This window comes from Hypanus sabinus, chromosome 22, assembly GCF_030144855.1.
Source record: "Hypanus sabinus isolate sHypSab1 chromosome 22, sHypSab1.hap1, whole genome shotgun sequence".
Classification (NCBI taxonomy): Eukaryota; Metazoa; Chordata; class Chondrichthyes; order Myliobatiformes; family Dasyatidae; genus Hypanus; species Hypanus sabinus.
In genome coordinates this window covers 61913264-61932525 of record NC_082727.1, presented here as the reverse complement: position 1 = coordinate 61932525, position 19262 = coordinate 61913264, and the positions used below count along the sequence as shown (strand labels likewise).

Sequence of the window (19262 nt, the reverse complement as noted above, 5' to 3'; positions counted from 1 at the left end):
GCTATTAATTAGTGCTTACGATGATTATTAGAAGAAGGTGGAGTGGAGTGATGATGGTGCTAAGTGGTGACTCCTTTGCTTGCATCTTTGAAAACAGCTCTATTTCCATCTTTAATATCTTTATTTTTACCCTTTCAGAGCTCTTTTGAAGACCCTGACCTGGAGTTACACACTGACCACAGTCCTTTGCAGGAATGGGACCCATTCTCGGGGTCTCAGGACCGACCGTTGTTGTTACTCGGCCTAAGAGTCCGGCTCGGAATCTCGGGGCTCTGGAGATGGCCGGATCGAGGGTCAGTGTCATGACAGGAAACCTGTGTGTCGTCAGGGGGAGTCAGAATACCTACAGTTGTGTGCCCAGAGTTTTGGCTACAGAGCTCAATAAAAGCAAGGTGGCGACCTTTTAACATTGCAAACCAGCGAGCTGTTTGTTATGTCTTCCCGCTCACTGGAAAAATGGTGAGAGAAAAACGAAAAACTTATTAGGGTGAGAGAGAACCTGTGGTATGTTGAATACTGGGTGAAATGCGAAGTCTTTGGGGTAACTGCAAGTCTGTGCCTTTGCTATTGCTTTTCTTACACTTGAGTGCTCAGTGGCGGGTGTTGATGCTTTTTTTTTGCCAGTGGAGTGAGGGGGGATTGCTTATGTGCAGGAGGGGGCAGCTGGGAGGGGATTTTGGGGTTCTAACATTTGACTGTCATTCATCATACTTTGGGGCAATCCTCTGTTTTTGTGGATAGTTGCAAAGAAAAACCATTTCAGGATGTATATTGTATACATTTCTCTGACATTGAAGTGTACCTTTGAAACCTCTGATTATGTTACCAACCCATAATAATGCCGTTCCCACGCTCCCAGTTGGGTTACAAAAAGAACAGTGCACTCTGGTGGCAAAATGCAATGAGGCAAGCAGGATATCTGTAGCTGAAAGAAAATTCCTTAATTCATAAATTATTTTAAGAACTTTTCCTTCACTCAGATACTAAAACTCTCCAAATATATCAATGTATTTTAGTAGCACTCAAGTTGCTTTCAGTACTTGGATGATAGAAAGTATGAATGATTACTTCAATATTACATAAAAAGCAGAGTATCGATTTTGTAGAAGTCTTAGATTGTGGTGGAGAAAACGTAAATGAAAGCTGGACTGTAACCAATCAATTTCACTGCATAGTTTTCTTTTTGAAAGTTAGCTCAAATGCAAAAACATTTGATATTATTTTTAATTATATTTGGTTGGCAAGAATTTAAAGTATTTGCATCTAAATGAGAGAATTAGTCTTACTAACACAGAGAATTGGAATATATAACTTCAAATATAATAGCACTGGGAGCCATAAGAAATCCTAGATTATGCTCATATATTGGTGGACAAATTACACTTCCAAACTTAAAAGGTATATTCATATGGTTCAATTAGCTATTGATATTAATTGCATGTCATGATCTTCTTACATTTATAATACCTTATTGAAATTAATTTTCTGATAACAATTTGGGGTCAGTAATGGTATCACAAGAATCCTGATTATGATAGTTCATAAATCTTGGGGGATTCTGAAACATCACTCAACATGAGGAGGCAAAAAAAAATGAGGCTATGAAATCTCATTCCCACAAGCATTGAATTATTCCTACAAATCACTCTGTTCAACGGTCAATCGTTCTTGTCTGCCTTATTCAACAACATCTTTCACTATTAGATATAGAACTGTACAACACTGGACTGGTCATTCAGCTCACAATTTGTGCTTATTTATAGATATACTAAATATCCACCTCTTGTGCATCATCCATATTCATGTGTCCATCCAAAAGCCTCCTGCACTTCACCAAATTGTGGGCTTCCGCTGCCATCCCAGGAACCTACCATACTCTGCATTAAAAAATGATTTTTATTTTACATCACCATTTATGCTCTCACTCTATTCACAGTGCATTAAATCCGGTCTGAAGGTACACATCCTAAGGAACCTCAAAGTTATGATCCCTTCTGCAAAATAATAACATAAAACTACAGCTGCTCAATAGATTGAGACCAGAAAAAAGTAGTACCTACTGTCAATTGAGCATGTTGACATCTACTATTCAGCTTCATGCATTCTCACTGGGTGGTAACAGTGGAATTCCATATTCTGGCACATAGCAATATCTTCATAGAAGATTTTGTTCTTGTGATGGTTGAGGAAAGATCAAGATTTTGCAAAGATAAGCATTTGATTAAATCATTCAACACCTCAGATCCAGAATGCAAGTCATTCTCAAAGAACAGCCAATGAAGAAAGGAAGTCAATGTGGACTAACCAATGTTAAAGCATACTGTATAATTTTCAGGCACAAATCACATTTTGACAAAGTAAATTAAATTTATTAAATGAGTTAAGCAATTTGAAATGTTTAATAATTTACTTGCTGATATCCAACTTTTCTTAGGGACATTTATCACTCATTACCTGGCAAATACATAAAATAATAGCTGATGGGAAATACATTAAAGTACACCATCAAGTTAATGCAGAGGCATTTGCAGGGTAATAGTGTAGAAAAGGAAACAACAAGACAAAAAGAATCTCCTTTGCTCCATTTCTACATAGTGATCAAACACATGACACCATGAGAGCAAGCTTAAATGCAAATCGCACTGTTAAAATGATTTTTGATTTAAAGATATGTGTTCATGTATTTAGACGTGAAACAAATTACAAGTAACGTCATTAATGGGCAAATTAGAAAATAACAGAAGGGTTCTTCATCCTGAAAAATTGACCATAGAAAGTTCAGTCAGAATAGCTACAAACGTAAATGAGAAAACCTACATTATTACATTGATTGCCAAAAATGATTTTAATGAAAAATACAAGTTGACGATGCCAAGGCTTGTCGATATCTAAAGATATATGGGATAAAAAAAGATTACAATGGCTTTTTTTGAAGAAAGGTAAGATGTATATTGATTTGGTTTTTATTAATCAGCTTTATCCATCTCATCACTTAACCATCTGCCAGCATGCTTCACTGCATCCATGTTTCTTAGCTCTTTGACAAGATGCTTTGAGCATAATTATTTTTCTTGGACTTTAATGCATTAAAGTCACTGCCGTTTTGTCACTGCTGAATTTATGCCTCAGAAGTGCTGACAAATCAAACTAAAACCAAAATATAATTGCAAAGTGAATTTACATAATCTTGCAAGTGAACATTCCAGAATAAAATGAATTCTTTCCAGTAGGCTCAGTCAGGCTCAAGGGAGGTCCTTGTACTATAGTTGCAATTTCAATACTATCAAAAGAAACAATTCAATGTAGGATTTCTTTCTTTCCAAATTTATGCCTCTGCTCACCCGAACCGAAGACCTTCAGATTGAATAACTCAGTAATTTTAGGACCATAGACAAAACCACAAGGGGAAAAACAAAAACTTTGTAGATGTTGCCATAGAAACCAGTGTTTCCTGCGGGTATTTAATCTTGTCCTTGCACTTTTGGATTTTAATATTTTACAATCTACATTGCTGTAAACCAGGACTGAGAACATCATAGCAGGGGACACTGGCAAAGCAGGCTCCAACCATAAGTGTACCCATCTCCTGGATCAAAATGAACTACTTAAGTATTAAACAGTTTAAGAGCAGTGGCAAAGGCAAACTACAGTGGGTCATCAACAACAGGATAGGAAAAATACAAAAAGAATAATGTGGATTTAAAGAATAAACAAAGAAAAATAATTAAATTTGGCTCATATCAAATCATTTTAATCATTAGGGAAAGAAGAAAAAGGATAGGAAAGTGATTGAAATAAGGAAAGGAGAAAATTGGTTAGTCAAAAGAAAGTACCAAGACGCAAAGCCAAAACAAATAACAAAATAAACAATAGATCACTTTAAAAATTCTTCTTCCTGAAAGGTTATTGGATCAGTTTTAACAATTCTGTCCCCAACAAGCCAAAGTAAGTGGCAACAAAGACTGTCCTGAAACATGTTGGTTTCAGGCTATGGCCATCTAATTCAGAAGACCACTAAATGAACAGCTTCCTTATTTTGGGAACCGTGAACAGCATCAAGGGAGGTCGACAGAGATGCAGGAGAACATTCAAGAAACTGCCACAGTCAAATAGATTAGTTGGACATGCAATTCCCTCCATGTCCACAAAAAAAGTTAGTCATTGACTTCAGAAAGAAGGGTGGTGCACAAGTTCAGAGTTTCAGGCTCCTAGGTGTTAGCATCACCAAAAGCCTGTCCTGGACCAACCATGTTGATGCTCACGAACACCTCTCCTTCCTTTGGAGGCTAAAGAAATTTGACACATCCCCATTGACCCTTACCAATTGCTATTAATGTGCCATAAAAAGCATTCTGTCTGGCTCCATAATGGTTCGGTACGGCAATTGCTCTGCACATGACTGCAAAAAACTTGGGAGTTGTGGACACAGCTCAGCACATCTTGGAAACCAGCCTCCCCTCAAAGGACTCCATCTATACTTATTGCTGCCTCAGTAAAGTAGCCAGCATAATCAAAAACACCACCCACACCCAACATTCTCTCTTCTAACCTTTCCTTTCAGGCAGAAGATACAAAAGTTTGAAGGCACATATCATAAGGCTCAAGAAAAGTTTCTGTTCTACTGTTATCAGGCTCTTGATGGACCTCTTGTACAACAGGACAGGCACTTGACCTCTCAGTCTAACTTAAGATCTTACACTTTATTGTTTATTTGCACTGCACTTTTTCAGCACTTTCACACCTCATTCTGCATTGTTATTGTTTTACCTGTTCCAGCACAATATGCTGTGCAGTGATTTGATCTGTATGAACAGTATGCAAGACAAGTTTTTCACTGTATGTGACAATTATAAACCAATATCAGTAATAATGAGTGCACATGTCCTGCCCCTCTGTCGTCAGCCCCATACCCACAAGATTTGGCAAGTACAGTACTGTAAACCACAGCATTCACGCTTCACAAAAATGAATCAACCAAAATGTACTGCCAGCCTTAACATTTTCTATTGTTAACCAGCCATTTCTCAGGTGAGAAGCAGAAAACCATCAACAAGGAGTTTCCTGTGCTTTACAGTTTTGGCACATCTGTGCCTGAGCTGTCACAGTGTAAGGAAGTTATTTTAATCATTGCCAGGTTTATTTAGTATGAGCCTACCCATAGATAAGGTCAATTAAATAGTAATTAGTACACAACTCACTAATCAAAAGACAGGGAAGCAAGTCCTACTGATGCCGTAAGTGAATAAAATACTCCATAAGGACCCTTTAAAAAATACTCTTTGTCTCCAAACCTGTCACTTCAATTTTCTGTTGAAGGGAAAACCCAATGACATGTTTTCTACTCAAAGGCACTCACTTATTTATTTCCACAAAAATGAATTCTCACCCCATTCCTCAATGGCAATCACAGTGTCTAAAATATATTCTTGTCCAGATTTTCCTGCTTATAATATCACAGCAATTAAAAGCAATACTACTGGAATATAGAGGTATTAGCAGTAAATACTGGCAATAAAAAAATTACCCTTGGATTGTCAGACAAATGCAATCTTCCTTCAATACTCAAAATAACTCTCGGTATCATTGTTCTTTACAACCCTAACCATCAGATCCAAGGTTAAGAAAAAATACTTAACAGTCAGCCCACTTTATGTGCAAAATCATCACAAAAATCTAAAAGGAATTTTAATAAAAACAAAGGAACTTAAACAAAAAGTGTTTATTCTAAAAAAATTTGCACATGCTTCAACAGTGAACACAAGACTACTGCAAAGCATCCCCAACCATTTTTGATAACTATTTGAGCCTTATTAATAAATATTTCCATCTACATTGTGCATGTTAATTATGCTCAACTGAAGCACAAATATTCTAAACACCACTGAATACACAAGCTAAAGCAACATCAGATCATGAATTATTAAAAAGACTACATATAGGCAACATCAAAGAGGCTGTTCCCTCATTTGATATAGTGCATTTTGTCTCACGTGTGTTTTCTTACAAATTAAATGAAAACCCCACATCAACTTCTTTCGCTCACAATTCTGGAAGTATACCTGTTCTTGTTTATGATGCAATAGTGACAAATATTAACATTTACAAAACTCTCATTTATTTCACATTCAACCCAGAAGTCAAATAGCTGCTCTTCTCATTTAATTTGCAGAAAACAAGATTGTTCTTCCTACTAAATCCACATCCTAATCCACAAAACAGTTACCTGTAACAATTTTTTTAAATGAGTTCTTTTGAGTTTCTTTGTTTTGTGGCTGCCTATAAGGAGACAAATCTTGATGCTGTATATAATATACATACTTTGATAATACATGTACTTTCAACTAGTTTCCACAGATACAATCTAGTTAATAAAATTAGATATCAAGATTTACACAATCTGAACAATTTGATCAATGTTAGTTGTCTACTCATTGCAGATAATTTTCTTTAAAACTTTTGCAGCCTTCACATGAATTAAAGATATATCACTCTCAGATTAATCAACTTCTAGAAACAATATTAAAAGAATCTTCAGGTCAATAAGCAATCTTTTTATGCTATAGTCAAGCATGCATTTAAAATATATACAGACTTCCATATTGATCAGATCTCATCCTATGATAAAATTCTGTCCAGAAAATCTATCTGCAACAAGAACTCATGAGAGTTTTAGTTCTACAACAGAAATTGTTGCCTGGGTCATCGCAGAGGACACTGGGTAACGTTCTGAATTCCCCAATCTGCAATCCTGATGATTTACCTGATGCAGTTTTAACAAAGCTTACAATGGTGACAGCATTCCCAAATTTCTCAATTGACACTTACTTGAGTATTCCACCTGAAACTTGGTAACTCTATTGTGAATTTTGGTTTTGTAAATATTAATACAGAAATCACTTCCCTCACCCTTCAAAAGAAAGTCATAATGGATTAAAGGGAGAATAAATCAATTACTTTGGAATACAAAGTTTACTCATTAAACTTACCATTGGTGAAGTCATCCAATGGAAAAACAACAGTTAAAATTTGTAGGGAGTTCAATACTAAATTAATGTCATGACATGGCTGCCTTCAGAGTGAAGGGAGATTTTCCCTTGGAGTTCATAAATTGGAATATCTGATACCCTATAGCATATGTGATTAACTGAACTACAGTGATCAATGATTTATATTTTTGATATGCCAATCAAAACCCTTGAATTTCTGTAGAAATGTGCCCAATATTGCATTATAAACGCTCTAAATGTCTTGAAAAATAATTAGTGATTTTCAGTGCAATCCCACCAAATGTTCTGCTAAAGTTTCATTAAATCATAAGAAAAATCTCCATGGCAACTCACTCAACCTAAATAAAATAAATACAAGTGGTCAAATAAAAAAGGCTTGATTGACCCATTAAAATTTTGCCTTTCAAATGTATTTTATTTTTAAGACCATAAGATGTAGGAGCTGAAGTAGGCCATTTGGCCCATTGTTACGCCTGTGCCCAACTCTGAGGGGCCGAAGGGTCCAAAGTAGCCCCCTCCTTTTTGAGAATCGTAAGATCGCTATTAGTTCAGATCAGGAGACCCAGGAAATGAGAGAGAGATGTTTGGAATGTCCTGGCCCTCAGCAATACAAAGCCACGGAAAACGGCCATTGTCTCTTGGAGATGGAATTGTGTATTGAGTACTGTACTTCATGGAAGCCCTCAGGGAATGATCAGAGGGGGTTGGTTGAGGGATTGCATCATCCCAACCTGATTGACATCTGAGACCCTGTGAGTCAGGATAAAAGAGGGTGTGGGGAACAGCCCCTTCAGATGCACCAGAAGAAACGCTAGAAATCTGGCAACAGCGTAATAGCAACAGCCAGTGGAGGACCCACGTGCGTCCTTTTCCATTTGCCTCAGAATTGGTGGGCCTTACCATGGAAGAACGGCTTTAGCTAAAACAAAGGAGAAATCAGCCCCAACGACTCTCGAAGGATTGACATCATAAAAGGAACGGGCAAGTTTTAAACTCTCTCTCTTGACTCCAACCAAAGGCTGCAGCCTGAATGAACTTGAGTGACTTTTATATTTCCATCGGACAAAACATTATCCCCTAGACAACGATAGAGCTATTTCTTATTGATTATTATTATACCCGTGCTTTTAGACTTAGTATTGACGACGTATATTATCTGTATGTTTGCATTGATATTATTTTTGTGTATTTTTATCGATAAATACTGTTAAAAATAGTACCATCAGACTTCAACGGACCTCTCTATCTTTGCTGGTAAGTGACCCAGTTACGGGGTACGTAACACCATCGAGTCTGCTCCACCATTTGATCATGGGCAGATCCAATTCTTCTAGTCATCTCCAGTCCCTTGCCTTCTCCCCATACCTTTTGATGGCCTAGCTAATGAAGAACCTATCTATCTCTGCCTTAAATAAACCCAATGACTTGGCCTCCACAGCCACTCGTGGCAACAAATTCCACAGATTTACCACCCTCTGACTAAAGCAATTTCTCCACATCTCTGTTCTAAATGGACATTTTTCAATCCTGAAGTTGTGCCCTCTTGTCCTAGATTCCCCTACATGGGAAACAACTTTGCCATATCTAATCTGTTCAGGTCTTTTAGCATTCAGAACATTGTAATGAGATCCCCCCTTATTTTTTTCCTGAACTCCAGCAAATATAGCCCAAGAGCTGTCAGACATTCCTCATATGGTAACCTTTTCGTCATTCTCATAAATCTTCTCAGAACCTTCTCCAATGTAAGTATATCTTTTCTAAAGCTGATGCATGGCCAAGCGGTTAAGGCATTCGTCTAGTTATCTGAAGGTTACTCGTTCCGAGCCTTGGCTGAGGTTTGCGTGTGTGTCCTTGAGCAGGCACTTAACCACACGTTGCTCTGCAATGACACCGGTGCCAAGCTGTATGGGTACTAATGCCTTTCCCTTGGACAACATTGGTGGCGTGGAGAGGGGAGACTTGAAGTTTGAGTAACTGTCGGTCTTCCACAAAAAAAAACCTTGCCCAGGCTTGTGCCCTGGAAACTTCTCAAGGTGTAAATCCATGGTCTATCAAGTCTAACGGAGGCCTACTACTACTACTCTTTCTAAAATAAGGAGCCCAAAACTGCACACAATACTCCAAGTGTGTTCCAAGTATAGAGACTCAAAATCACATCCCTGCTCTTGTATTCTATACTTCCAGAAATGATTGCCTTCTGCTCAACCTGGAGGTGAACCTTTAGGGCATCCTGCACAAGGACTCAAAAGTCCCTTTGCATCTGTACATTTTGAATTCTCTTCCCATCTAAATAATAGTCTGCCCATTTATTTCTTCCACCTAAGTGCATGACCATACACTTTACAACATTGTATTTCATTTGCCACTTCTTTGCCCATTCCACTGAATTATCTAAGTCTCTCTGCAGGGTCTGTGTTTCCTCAGCACTACCTGCTCCTCCACCTATCTTTGTATCATTGGCTAATTTAGCCACAAATCATTGACATACAGCATAAAAAGCAGCCGTCCCAAAACCGACCCCTATGGAACTCCACTGGTAACAGGCAGCCAGCCCTTTATTCCCACTCTCTGTTTTCTGCTGACCAGCCAATGCTACACCCATGCTAGTAAATTACCTGTATTTCCATGGGCTCTTATCTTGCTAAGCAGCCTCATGTGCGGCACCTTATCAAAGGCCTTCTGAAAATCCAAGTACAGGCAGCCCCCAAGTTACAAACGTCTGACTTACAAACAACTCGTACTTACAAAAGGAGGAAGGAGAACGCCGAACGCCGAACGCCGTCTGCCAATTTAAGTCATTGCCATTAACACTGTGTTGAGTGTGTAACTTTGTATTTGGCTAAATTTTTCTTAGCAAGATTCCCCCTGACCCCCCCCCCCCCCCCCGTTTTCCAGTCAGCATCGCCCCCACTTGTCCCAGTTAACCTGTCTCAGTGCGGGTCGACTTTAGGACCCAGGGGTGCTGCTGCTGCTGAATCCGCAGTGTTTCTATTCTGTTGATGGAAAACGATCATGACTGAAAATGAAGTGGAAATAATAAAGCGATCGGAAAGAGGTGAAACGCAATCGGTCATTGGAAAAATGTTAAGCTACAGTCGGTCAACAATCAGAACAATTTTAAAGGATAAAGGATAAAGTGAGGTTAATGGAGGATGTGAAAGGCCCTGCCCCAATGAAAGCTACAATTATTACTAAGCAATGCACTGATGATTATTTATTTAATTATCGACCCTCAGACCACTAAACTTCCTGAGCACCTTCCCAGACATAATTTTCACTGCACATACTTCACTTCCCTGACACTCCTGAATGTCCAGTATACTGCAGATGTCTTCCACTGTGAAGAATGATGCATTCAGTTCCTCTGCCATCTCTGCGTCTCTCATTACAATATCTCCAGTGTCATTTTCTATTGGTCTTATATCTACCCTTGACTCCTGTGACCCTTTATATACTTAAAAAAAACTTTTAGTATCTTCTTTGATATTAGTCACCAGCTTCCTTTCATAATTCATCTTTTCCTTCCTAATGACCTTCTCAGTTTCCTTCTGAAAGTTTTTAAAAGCTTCCTAATCTTCAGTCTTACCACTAGCTTTGGATTCGTTGTATGCACTCTCTTTTGCTTTTACTTTGCCTCTGACTTCACTTATCAGCCATGCTAGTGACCTTCCATTCAAAAATTTCTTCTTATTTGGAATGTATCAGTCTTGAATTTCCCTCAGTTTTCGCAGAAACTCCAGCCTTTGCTGCCCTGCTGTCCTTCCTGCTAGTGTCCCTTTCCAGTCAACTTTGGCCAGTTCCCCTCTCATGCCATTGCAATTTCCTTTATTCCACTGAAATACCGACACATTGGAATTTAGTTTCTCCTTCTCAAATTTTAAAGTGAACTCAAACTTATTGTGATCACTGTTCCCTAAGGGTTCCTTAACCTTAAGCTCTCTTATCACCTCTGGATCATTGCACAACAAGCAATTTAGCACAGCCGATCCCCTAGCGGGCTCAACAACAAGCTGTTCTAAAAAGCCATCCCTTAGATATTCTACAAATTCTCTCTCTTGAGGTCCAGTACTGGCCTAGTTTTCCCAATCCACTGTCATGTTAAAATCCCCAAAGATTTTCAGGATTGCCCTTCTGATATGCCTTTTTTATCTCCTGCTATAATTTGTAATCCACATCCCAGCTGCTGTTTGGAGGCCTGTATATAACTGCCCATAGGGTCCTTTTACTTGGAGGCCTTTTCTTAACTCAAGCCCTGTTGGAACAAAGCAACTGCTTTAGGAAAATATTCAACATGGGCTTGGTAATATCCTAACATTGGATGGACCCTTTTAAACTGTAGGCAGCAGTCTCTTTTCAAAAATCCATATGAGTTCTGCATTCCACAATTGCACTGTATTATAAAAGCACACAATCCATGCTCACTTTTCACACTTATTTAAAATTTTCATCACAGGATGTCACAACCAAGGAAAGCATGCATTCCCATTCTTAAATGGCAGTAAATCTGTTTAAATGGTAATTAAGAATCAACCAAATAGGTGCAAGTCTGGTATCTTGTTGAAGTTGGAAGTCAGACTCAGGCAGGTAGCTGATTTCCTTTGAAACTTAGTGATCCAATTGGCCATTTACAACAACCCAGTGCTTCATAGTCACCATTATTAAATTTACTTTTTTTAGATTAATTCCCTACCACTATGGTGGGAATTGATCATTGTAATATTAATACAATAGCATTGGCATTATACCACTGGTACTTTCCTAAAGTTGATCTTTCCTATCAAAGTTATACCTAGAGTATTTAAAAATCATTACTCACAAATCCAGACTAACAAAGCCCATATCACAGTCATATACCAAAGCCTAAGTATAAATTTACAAAATAAACCATGATTTATTTTAAATCATATACAGAATCAGCATTCTTGGAAAACTATGCAATAGCAAACAAGCATGCCACTTATTTGTGTTGGACAAAAGAAACTTATTAAAAGGTGTCAATTTTAATAAGTTTTATTACACATTTTACAGTTTACATGAAGTCGCTAGTTAAACCTTTAGAGGACTCATCCACATTAGCACATCCTCCATTATAGACAATTCTGAAAGGAGTGATTGATCAAATGCACACAATCTTTAAGTGCTACTATACATTGGTCTTCAAAGAGCTTAACAGAGCAAAGAAAAAGTAATATTCAAAACCTACAGAAAGCCATTGACAGCCAATGACTTGAACTACTCGAAATAAACAGGTTCAGAATACTGAGCATCTGAAGGCTTCAGGCTAGTGCCTGCCTCATTCATATCCAAAAGTGATGTTCAGTGGGCATGTTCTGCCTGGCGTCACTAAGTTTTCCAGGCTCATATCCAAAATTGCCACATGATGCAAAAATGCAAGTGTTCTAGAGGGAGCACTTACAACAGCAAAAGAGCTCCAACAAAATATTTCCAGCCTCCAGTCACAACTTGGAAAGGTACACTAAGCTGCCACCTAGTGCTGAAATCTCATATGATTATTCCATTGGTACATCATCTACAAAAATACAAGGGTAGAGCATCTTTAAGAATGTTTTTCCGATTGCAATTTGTGGTGTTGTTTGAGTGTCACATAATCAGAAGTAATTTATATCAAGAGTTTACAGGCAATATTAATAAATATCACCATGCACATTTCGTGCAACAATTAAAACTTGCATTAACTTTCTTTTTGAAACAATGGAAAGTGTATAATTACTTACCATTCATACCATGAATACCTTTGGGTTCATCAGCTGCATGAAGAGGGGGAGCCTGCTGCATGGGTAGGAGCTTGCTCTCCATATCGTACAGCCTTGGCTTGCGTATCAACTAACAGCGACAACATCCATGGTCAATCCCGACAAACAAAGGGCCTCACATTCAAAAATGATGGTGCATGGCTTACAACAATGTTTGGTCCAGGGCAGCATTTAGTTTTGATTTAAGTACCACCATCTTTAGGGATCAATTATCTTTCCCTATTTGGCATTGTTGTCAATCCAGCAAAATACTTTGATTTCCTACTACATTACGAATCATTTATTAAATTTAATTTGGTTGACAAATAATAAAATGCCCATGGACAGCTTCAAGCATAATTTTTTATGACCAATAAAAATATAAAATGCCAAGAAAATGGGATTAGTACATGTATAACTATAATTTAAAATACAGTATCAGTACAGATCGAATGCAGGCTATAGTTCCTATCGTAATTTTATCATGTGATCTTTTCTAAATTCTGTTTTAATATAACCCTCCAAATCACTAGAATAAATATATCTTGCTAATTAACACTGCATGCAAGTTAATGAACCAGAATAATTTCAAGTTATTTTATCTTTTCTCACTAATTTACAAACCAGGGTGATGGGGTGGAGATACATTTGCAAGAAAAAGTTTTTTTAGCTCTTTGCAGTTACCTGGTTTTCTACATTCATTACTCATAAAACATGGTTTGATTTGCATCTAAGTCACAATTATAGACAAACACAATCTGCCTAAACTAATAGCATGCAATCAATTGTACTTCTCAAGTTTTTGTTGAACACATTGTTTAACCATTCATTGTCTAGGCTGGAAAAAAGTATGTGAACCCTTGTATTTATTAACAGGTATCCCCTCAGAACCTCTTTAAGCAGCAATAACTTCCACTAAATGTTTCCTGCAGCTGCTAATCAAACTTGCACAATAGTGAGGAGGAATTTTAGACCATCTCTCCTTACAATACTTTTTCAGTTTATTAATATTTCTGAGATACCTTCCATAAACAGTCCTTTTCAGGTCAAGCCACAGCAACTCAATTGGGTTAAAGTCTGGACTCTGACTTGGACATTCCAAAACATTAATTTTCTTCTTTTCAAACCACTGTTTTGTTGATTTACTCTTGTCTTTCAGGTCATTGTCTTGTTGCATCATCCAACTTTTATTAAGCTTCAGATGGCAGACCACTACCCTGACATTCTCCTGCAGGGTGTCTTGATACAATTTTCAATCCATTGTTCCCTCAACGATTGCAAGCTGTCCAGACCCTGAGACAGCAAAGCAGTTGTAAACCATGATGCTCCTTCCACCATGCTTCACAGTTGGGATGAGGTATTGGTGTTTGTGTGCAGTGCCCTTTTTCCTCCAAACATAACGGATTGCATTTCAGCTAAGAAGTTTGACTTTTGTCTCATCTGTCCACAGAACACTGTCCCAGAAGTGTAGTGGAATATCAAGGCAGTCTTTTGCAAATCTGAGATGTGCAGCAATGGTTCTTTTTTGAAGAACAGTAATTTCCTCTGTGGTGTCCTTCCATGAACAGCATTCTTGTTCAGTGTTTTTCTTACAGTGGACACATGAACAAAGAGTTTATCAAGTTCTAGGGATTTCTTCAGGCCTTTAGCTGTTACCCCTGGGTTTGTTTTCTCTTCCATTAGCATTGTACATTGTACTATTGGTGGGATCCATGCCAAACTTCATCTCCTAGGGTGAGTACTGTACTTCCTCCATTTGCAGACAATTTCTCTTACTGTGAACTGATAAACACAGGTCTTTACAAATGCTTCTGTAGCCTTTCCCAGCTTCATATAACTCTACAATTCTTTTTCTAAGGCCCCCTGAAAATTGTTTTGATCGAGGCATGATGCACATAACAGATCTTTCTTGAGAAGAGCAGGCTCTGTCAGTAACCTGACTTCATGTGTGTGTGTTTTTTATAAGACCTCTACAACACACACCTCCAATCTCATCTCATTGATTGGAACACCTGACTCCAAATAGCATTTGTGGAAGGCATTACCCCAGGAGTTCACATACTTTTTTGAACCTAGACTACGATTGTTTAAATGGTGTAATGAGTACTGACAAGTACATTATTTGTGTGTTATTAGTTTAGCAGATTATGTTTGTTTATTACTGTGATTTAAATGAAGATTATTTTATGAGTAATTAATACAGAAAACCAGGTAATTGCAAAGGGTTCACAAACTTTTTCGGGCAACTGTAAGTCCCTACCAAAAGAGATATAAGGTGATCTTTCCCTTCGCTAGCCTGCAGGTCACTATTGGACAAAGTGTAGCACCTGCTTAGACCTTACTTTGCGCACCCCCCCCCCCCCATCCTCAATCAGGGTCGCATGAAGCCAGTGGATGGTCATGTGGGCAGCTGGTACATATCACAGTTGTGGTTATGGAACCACAGATGTCAGGCAGACAACCTCTGAAGAGTATTGATAATGACTGAGGTCACTTGCTTGTAAAGACACAGACCAGAAGAAGGCAATGGCAAACCACTTCAGTAGAAAAAATTGCCAAGAATGATCGTGGTCTTAGACCACAATTGCCCATATCATACAAAACAGCATCAAACTAAAATCACCAAAAGAAGTTTAAGAAGACTCATAGCAAAATTCCATATAACAACTTAAACTCAAACCCAGTGAAAATGCTGAAGCTCAACTACTGATACTAAAACCTTACTTAGAATTAAAGCAAAGTTTGGAACAAACAGAACAATAGGGAAAAAAATCAGTATACAGAAAGTCAGCAGTACGTATCAAAAGTTTTAAAAGGAACCAGGGACTGTGACAAACATTTATTTACACAAGTGGTCACTTAATATAAGGAACCTCCTGAGCCTATTAAAGTGGCCACTGAGCACATGTTCGTGGTCTTCTACCACTGTAGCCAACCTACTTCAAGGTTTGACACGATATACAATCAGAGGTGCTTTTCTGCACACCTCTGGTTATGGTTAGTTGAATCATAAGTCTGGCCATTCTCCTCCAACCTCTCTCACACAAGGCATTTTCACACATGGAACTGCAGCATTCTGGATGTTTTCTTAGTCTCTCGCACCCATTCTCTGTAAATTCTAGAGATTGCTGTGCATGAAAATCCCAGGAGTTCAGCAGTTTCGGAGATGCTCAATTATTCCACAGGCAAGGTCACATTTCTTCACCATTCTGATGCTTGGTCTGAACAACAACTGAACTTCTTGACCATGTCTGCATGCTTTTATGCAATGAGATATTGCCACATGATTAATATTAATATTTGCTGATTAATGGCTGATTAATATTTGCATTAACAAGCAGGTATAGAGGTGCACCTAATAAAGTGGCCACTGACAGTATACTGTACACTAAAAGATGATCCTTAACTTGCAACGGAAATGAGAGTTACTGTGAGAGCAACAAAGCCCCAAATGTAGCAAGAAGAAGGGAATAAATACAACCAATCATCAAGTCACGCCACAATTCTGTTACTGAGGCTACAGTGCACCTTCGACATTTTTATTGAAGTAGAGGCAAAGAAGATTAAAAATTGGCAAGCAGTTTAAACTTGGGTCTCCACTCCAACACAAATCCAAAGAACTGCTCAACCAGTTTTTGAGTGCAATACTTACACTTTTCAGTTTTCTTTCTTAGGAATAAATGTGGCATTTGGTTGCATTATAAGATACCACAGTTATTAATCCATCAGCTATCCAGCATGTTTTATTTTATAGTAGAAAAGAACAGATATTTAAAAAGAATATTTGATTTTAGCTGTCAGAAATTCTTTACAAGGTTGCTCCAATATTTTACATATGTAGTGTATTGCTGCCATCTGGTGTCATTGTGTGATAAAGCATTCTGAAGCAAAACCTATTAAGAAATAGATGTGGTGACCCACTTTCTGCGCAGGCGAACCGGTTCACAAATAGTCAGCGCGCGGGGAGAGTCTTTGGTAATGCACCTCTGATGTCATTTCCGCCCGGAGAGGGCGGGCACTAGGGATTAAATGCCAGTGCCGCGAAGTTTGAATAAACTAGTCCCGAAACAGCTTACCGACTACGTGACGTCTCTAGCTCTGTACGTAGTACATCGCTACATTGGTGACCCCGACGGTCCAAACGGGATTTGGACCAAAGATGACTGACTCTTTAGCTGTTCATGCAGTTTCGCTAAAACTGCCGACTTTGTGGACGCTACGACCACGCGTGTGGTTTAGCCAAGCAGAAGCCCAGTTCCAGATTCGGCAGATGTCCTCTGATTCCACACGTTACTACCACGTGGTGAGCGCCCTTGACCAGGAGACAGCCGCCCAGGTTGAGGATTTCATACAGTCTCCCCCAGAAGAAGGCAAATATGAAGCATTCAAAGCACTGCTCATTGGGACCTTTGGCCTCTCACTGCGTGAGCGGGGTGCCCACCTGCTTCACCTGGACGGTTTGGGAGACAGATTGCCGTCAGCATTGATGAACGAGATGCTGGCCCTGGCTAACGGACACAAGCCCTGCCTCATGTTCGAGCAAGCGTTCCTAGAGCAACTGCCCGAGGACATACATCTGCTGCTGGCCGACGCAGATTTCAGCGACCCCCGGAAGGTGGCGGCCCGGGCAGACGTGCTGTGGAAAGCCAAGAGGGAGAGCATGGTGTCCATCGGTCAGATTACCAGGCCACGTGTCCAACAGCGGACCAGACCAGGCCCAGCAGGGGGGCACATTAGAGGCAGGAGTGAGGAGGACAGTGAACAGTTGTGTTTCTACCACCAGCAGTGGGGCACAGAAGCCCGCCGTTGTCGCCCGCCCTGCAAGGGTCAGGGCCAGGGCCAGCTGCCGCTAATGACTATGGCGGCTGCTATACTTCCTTAGAACATATGTTTCCAAGCAGACAATTAAATCAGTAGCACAGAATCATAGATAAACTGGAATTAAGCTATTGGTTCATGACTGGCTCCAGCAAATATTCATTATTGCAGTTTTTTTAATTTTCACATTGTCACAGACAAAAATTACCCTTTGTACACATCATTTGAAATACCAGCTACAATACTGTTCCTAGTTCTGACACTGCTATAAAAAAGCTTTAGAGACACACACACACACACAAACTTTCCCCCAGTAGTGCCCATTGTAAAAAGTCTATTTTGGAGACTTTGCCTCCCATTGCCCATTTGCAATTCAGACCATACCACTGAGGCTGCATAGGGACAGCAAGAGAGGCTTTTAGGAAATCCCATTAAACATGTACTGGAGGTGACACTTCTATACAACAACCAGTTGTAGCAAAACCCATCCTCGCTACTTGATCAGAAATCTGACAGAGAAACCCACCATGTCAAGCCTCTGTCCTGATGCAGTCTCGACCAAAACTTCGATCATCCCTTTATCTCTAAAATTGCTGATAACACATCAATGTCCTCCAGCTAATTGTTTTCGTAATTTCTATTATCCCATTACTACTTGTTAATTTGATTAATCTCCCCATTGATCTTCCTTTCCCACAGAGAATTTAAAGCACAGGCTAAACCACCTGTCCTGTTTTAAGAAGGATTGAAAAGTTAAATTAAAAACAGAAAATATACCTAACAATTGTGCACTATGTGTTGAAGCTGAATAGCCAGTTTGACAGGATGTCACCATGAGAATACTTTCGACAGCTGGTTAAAGAGCAATAAGAGCTCTTCAGAAACTGAAATTGGGCCTTTGTAACATACTTTGCCATCAACAGTCCAATGATGAAAACATAAGACACATTTAGATAGCTTTTTTCACATCCTGTTCACACTTGACTTTTAAACAAATTATTTTTACAACTCATTGCAGTCATTTCTATAAAAAAAAACCTTTTTATGCCCAAAACAGGAATTATGCATTAATATGTGACATTGTAAATATTTGGTTTCAATAACTAAACGTTTTTGATTAAAAACATAAAATTCCAAAATAACAACTCATCAATTTTCTCCAGGAACCCAAAAACTGGAAATGAGATTAATGCTTGTCTACTCAAAATTTTACCAGCCTGGATTTTTCTGAAATCTTAAGGAATCATCTTGCTCACAATTGTCAATGTATAGAAAGGTGAATGTCTTTTGTTATTGTCAGTTCATCTATTCCTTATCCTTGAATGCTAAAGCAACTCCAAAATTTCCATGAGGTAAATAAACATCAAGACAACCGTTTGACTGCAACTCCACCAATGCAAACCTTTCAAATGCTGCATTAGCAATAAGCAAAACCAAACATGCTCTCATACTTTGATAGACTTCAGAAAAGTGGAGTATTGCCATTTGCTTCCCTAAAATATTTGAATATGATGGAGTTAAATTAATATATTCTTTCATTTTGCTCCACTTGGAAATGACCAGTGCAACTTCAGCCAAGACACACTTCTAGCAAGAGTTCAAACTACTAATCCCAAATTTCACCCATTTCTTCAATTATTTTACTGATGTTTGTCACACTTAGTAAAAATCTAAATGTTACACA

At 38.7% G+C, this 19262-nt stretch overlaps 1 protein-coding gene across 1 annotated transcript in view; it reads right to left on the bottom strand.

Moving 5' to 3' along the window:
- atrnl1b (attractin-like 1b) overlaps positions 1 to 19262 on the bottom strand; it is a 1024737-nt gene that overhangs the window by 841839 nt on the left and 163636 nt on the right. The gene's annotated exons all lie outside the window — the stretch shown is intronic.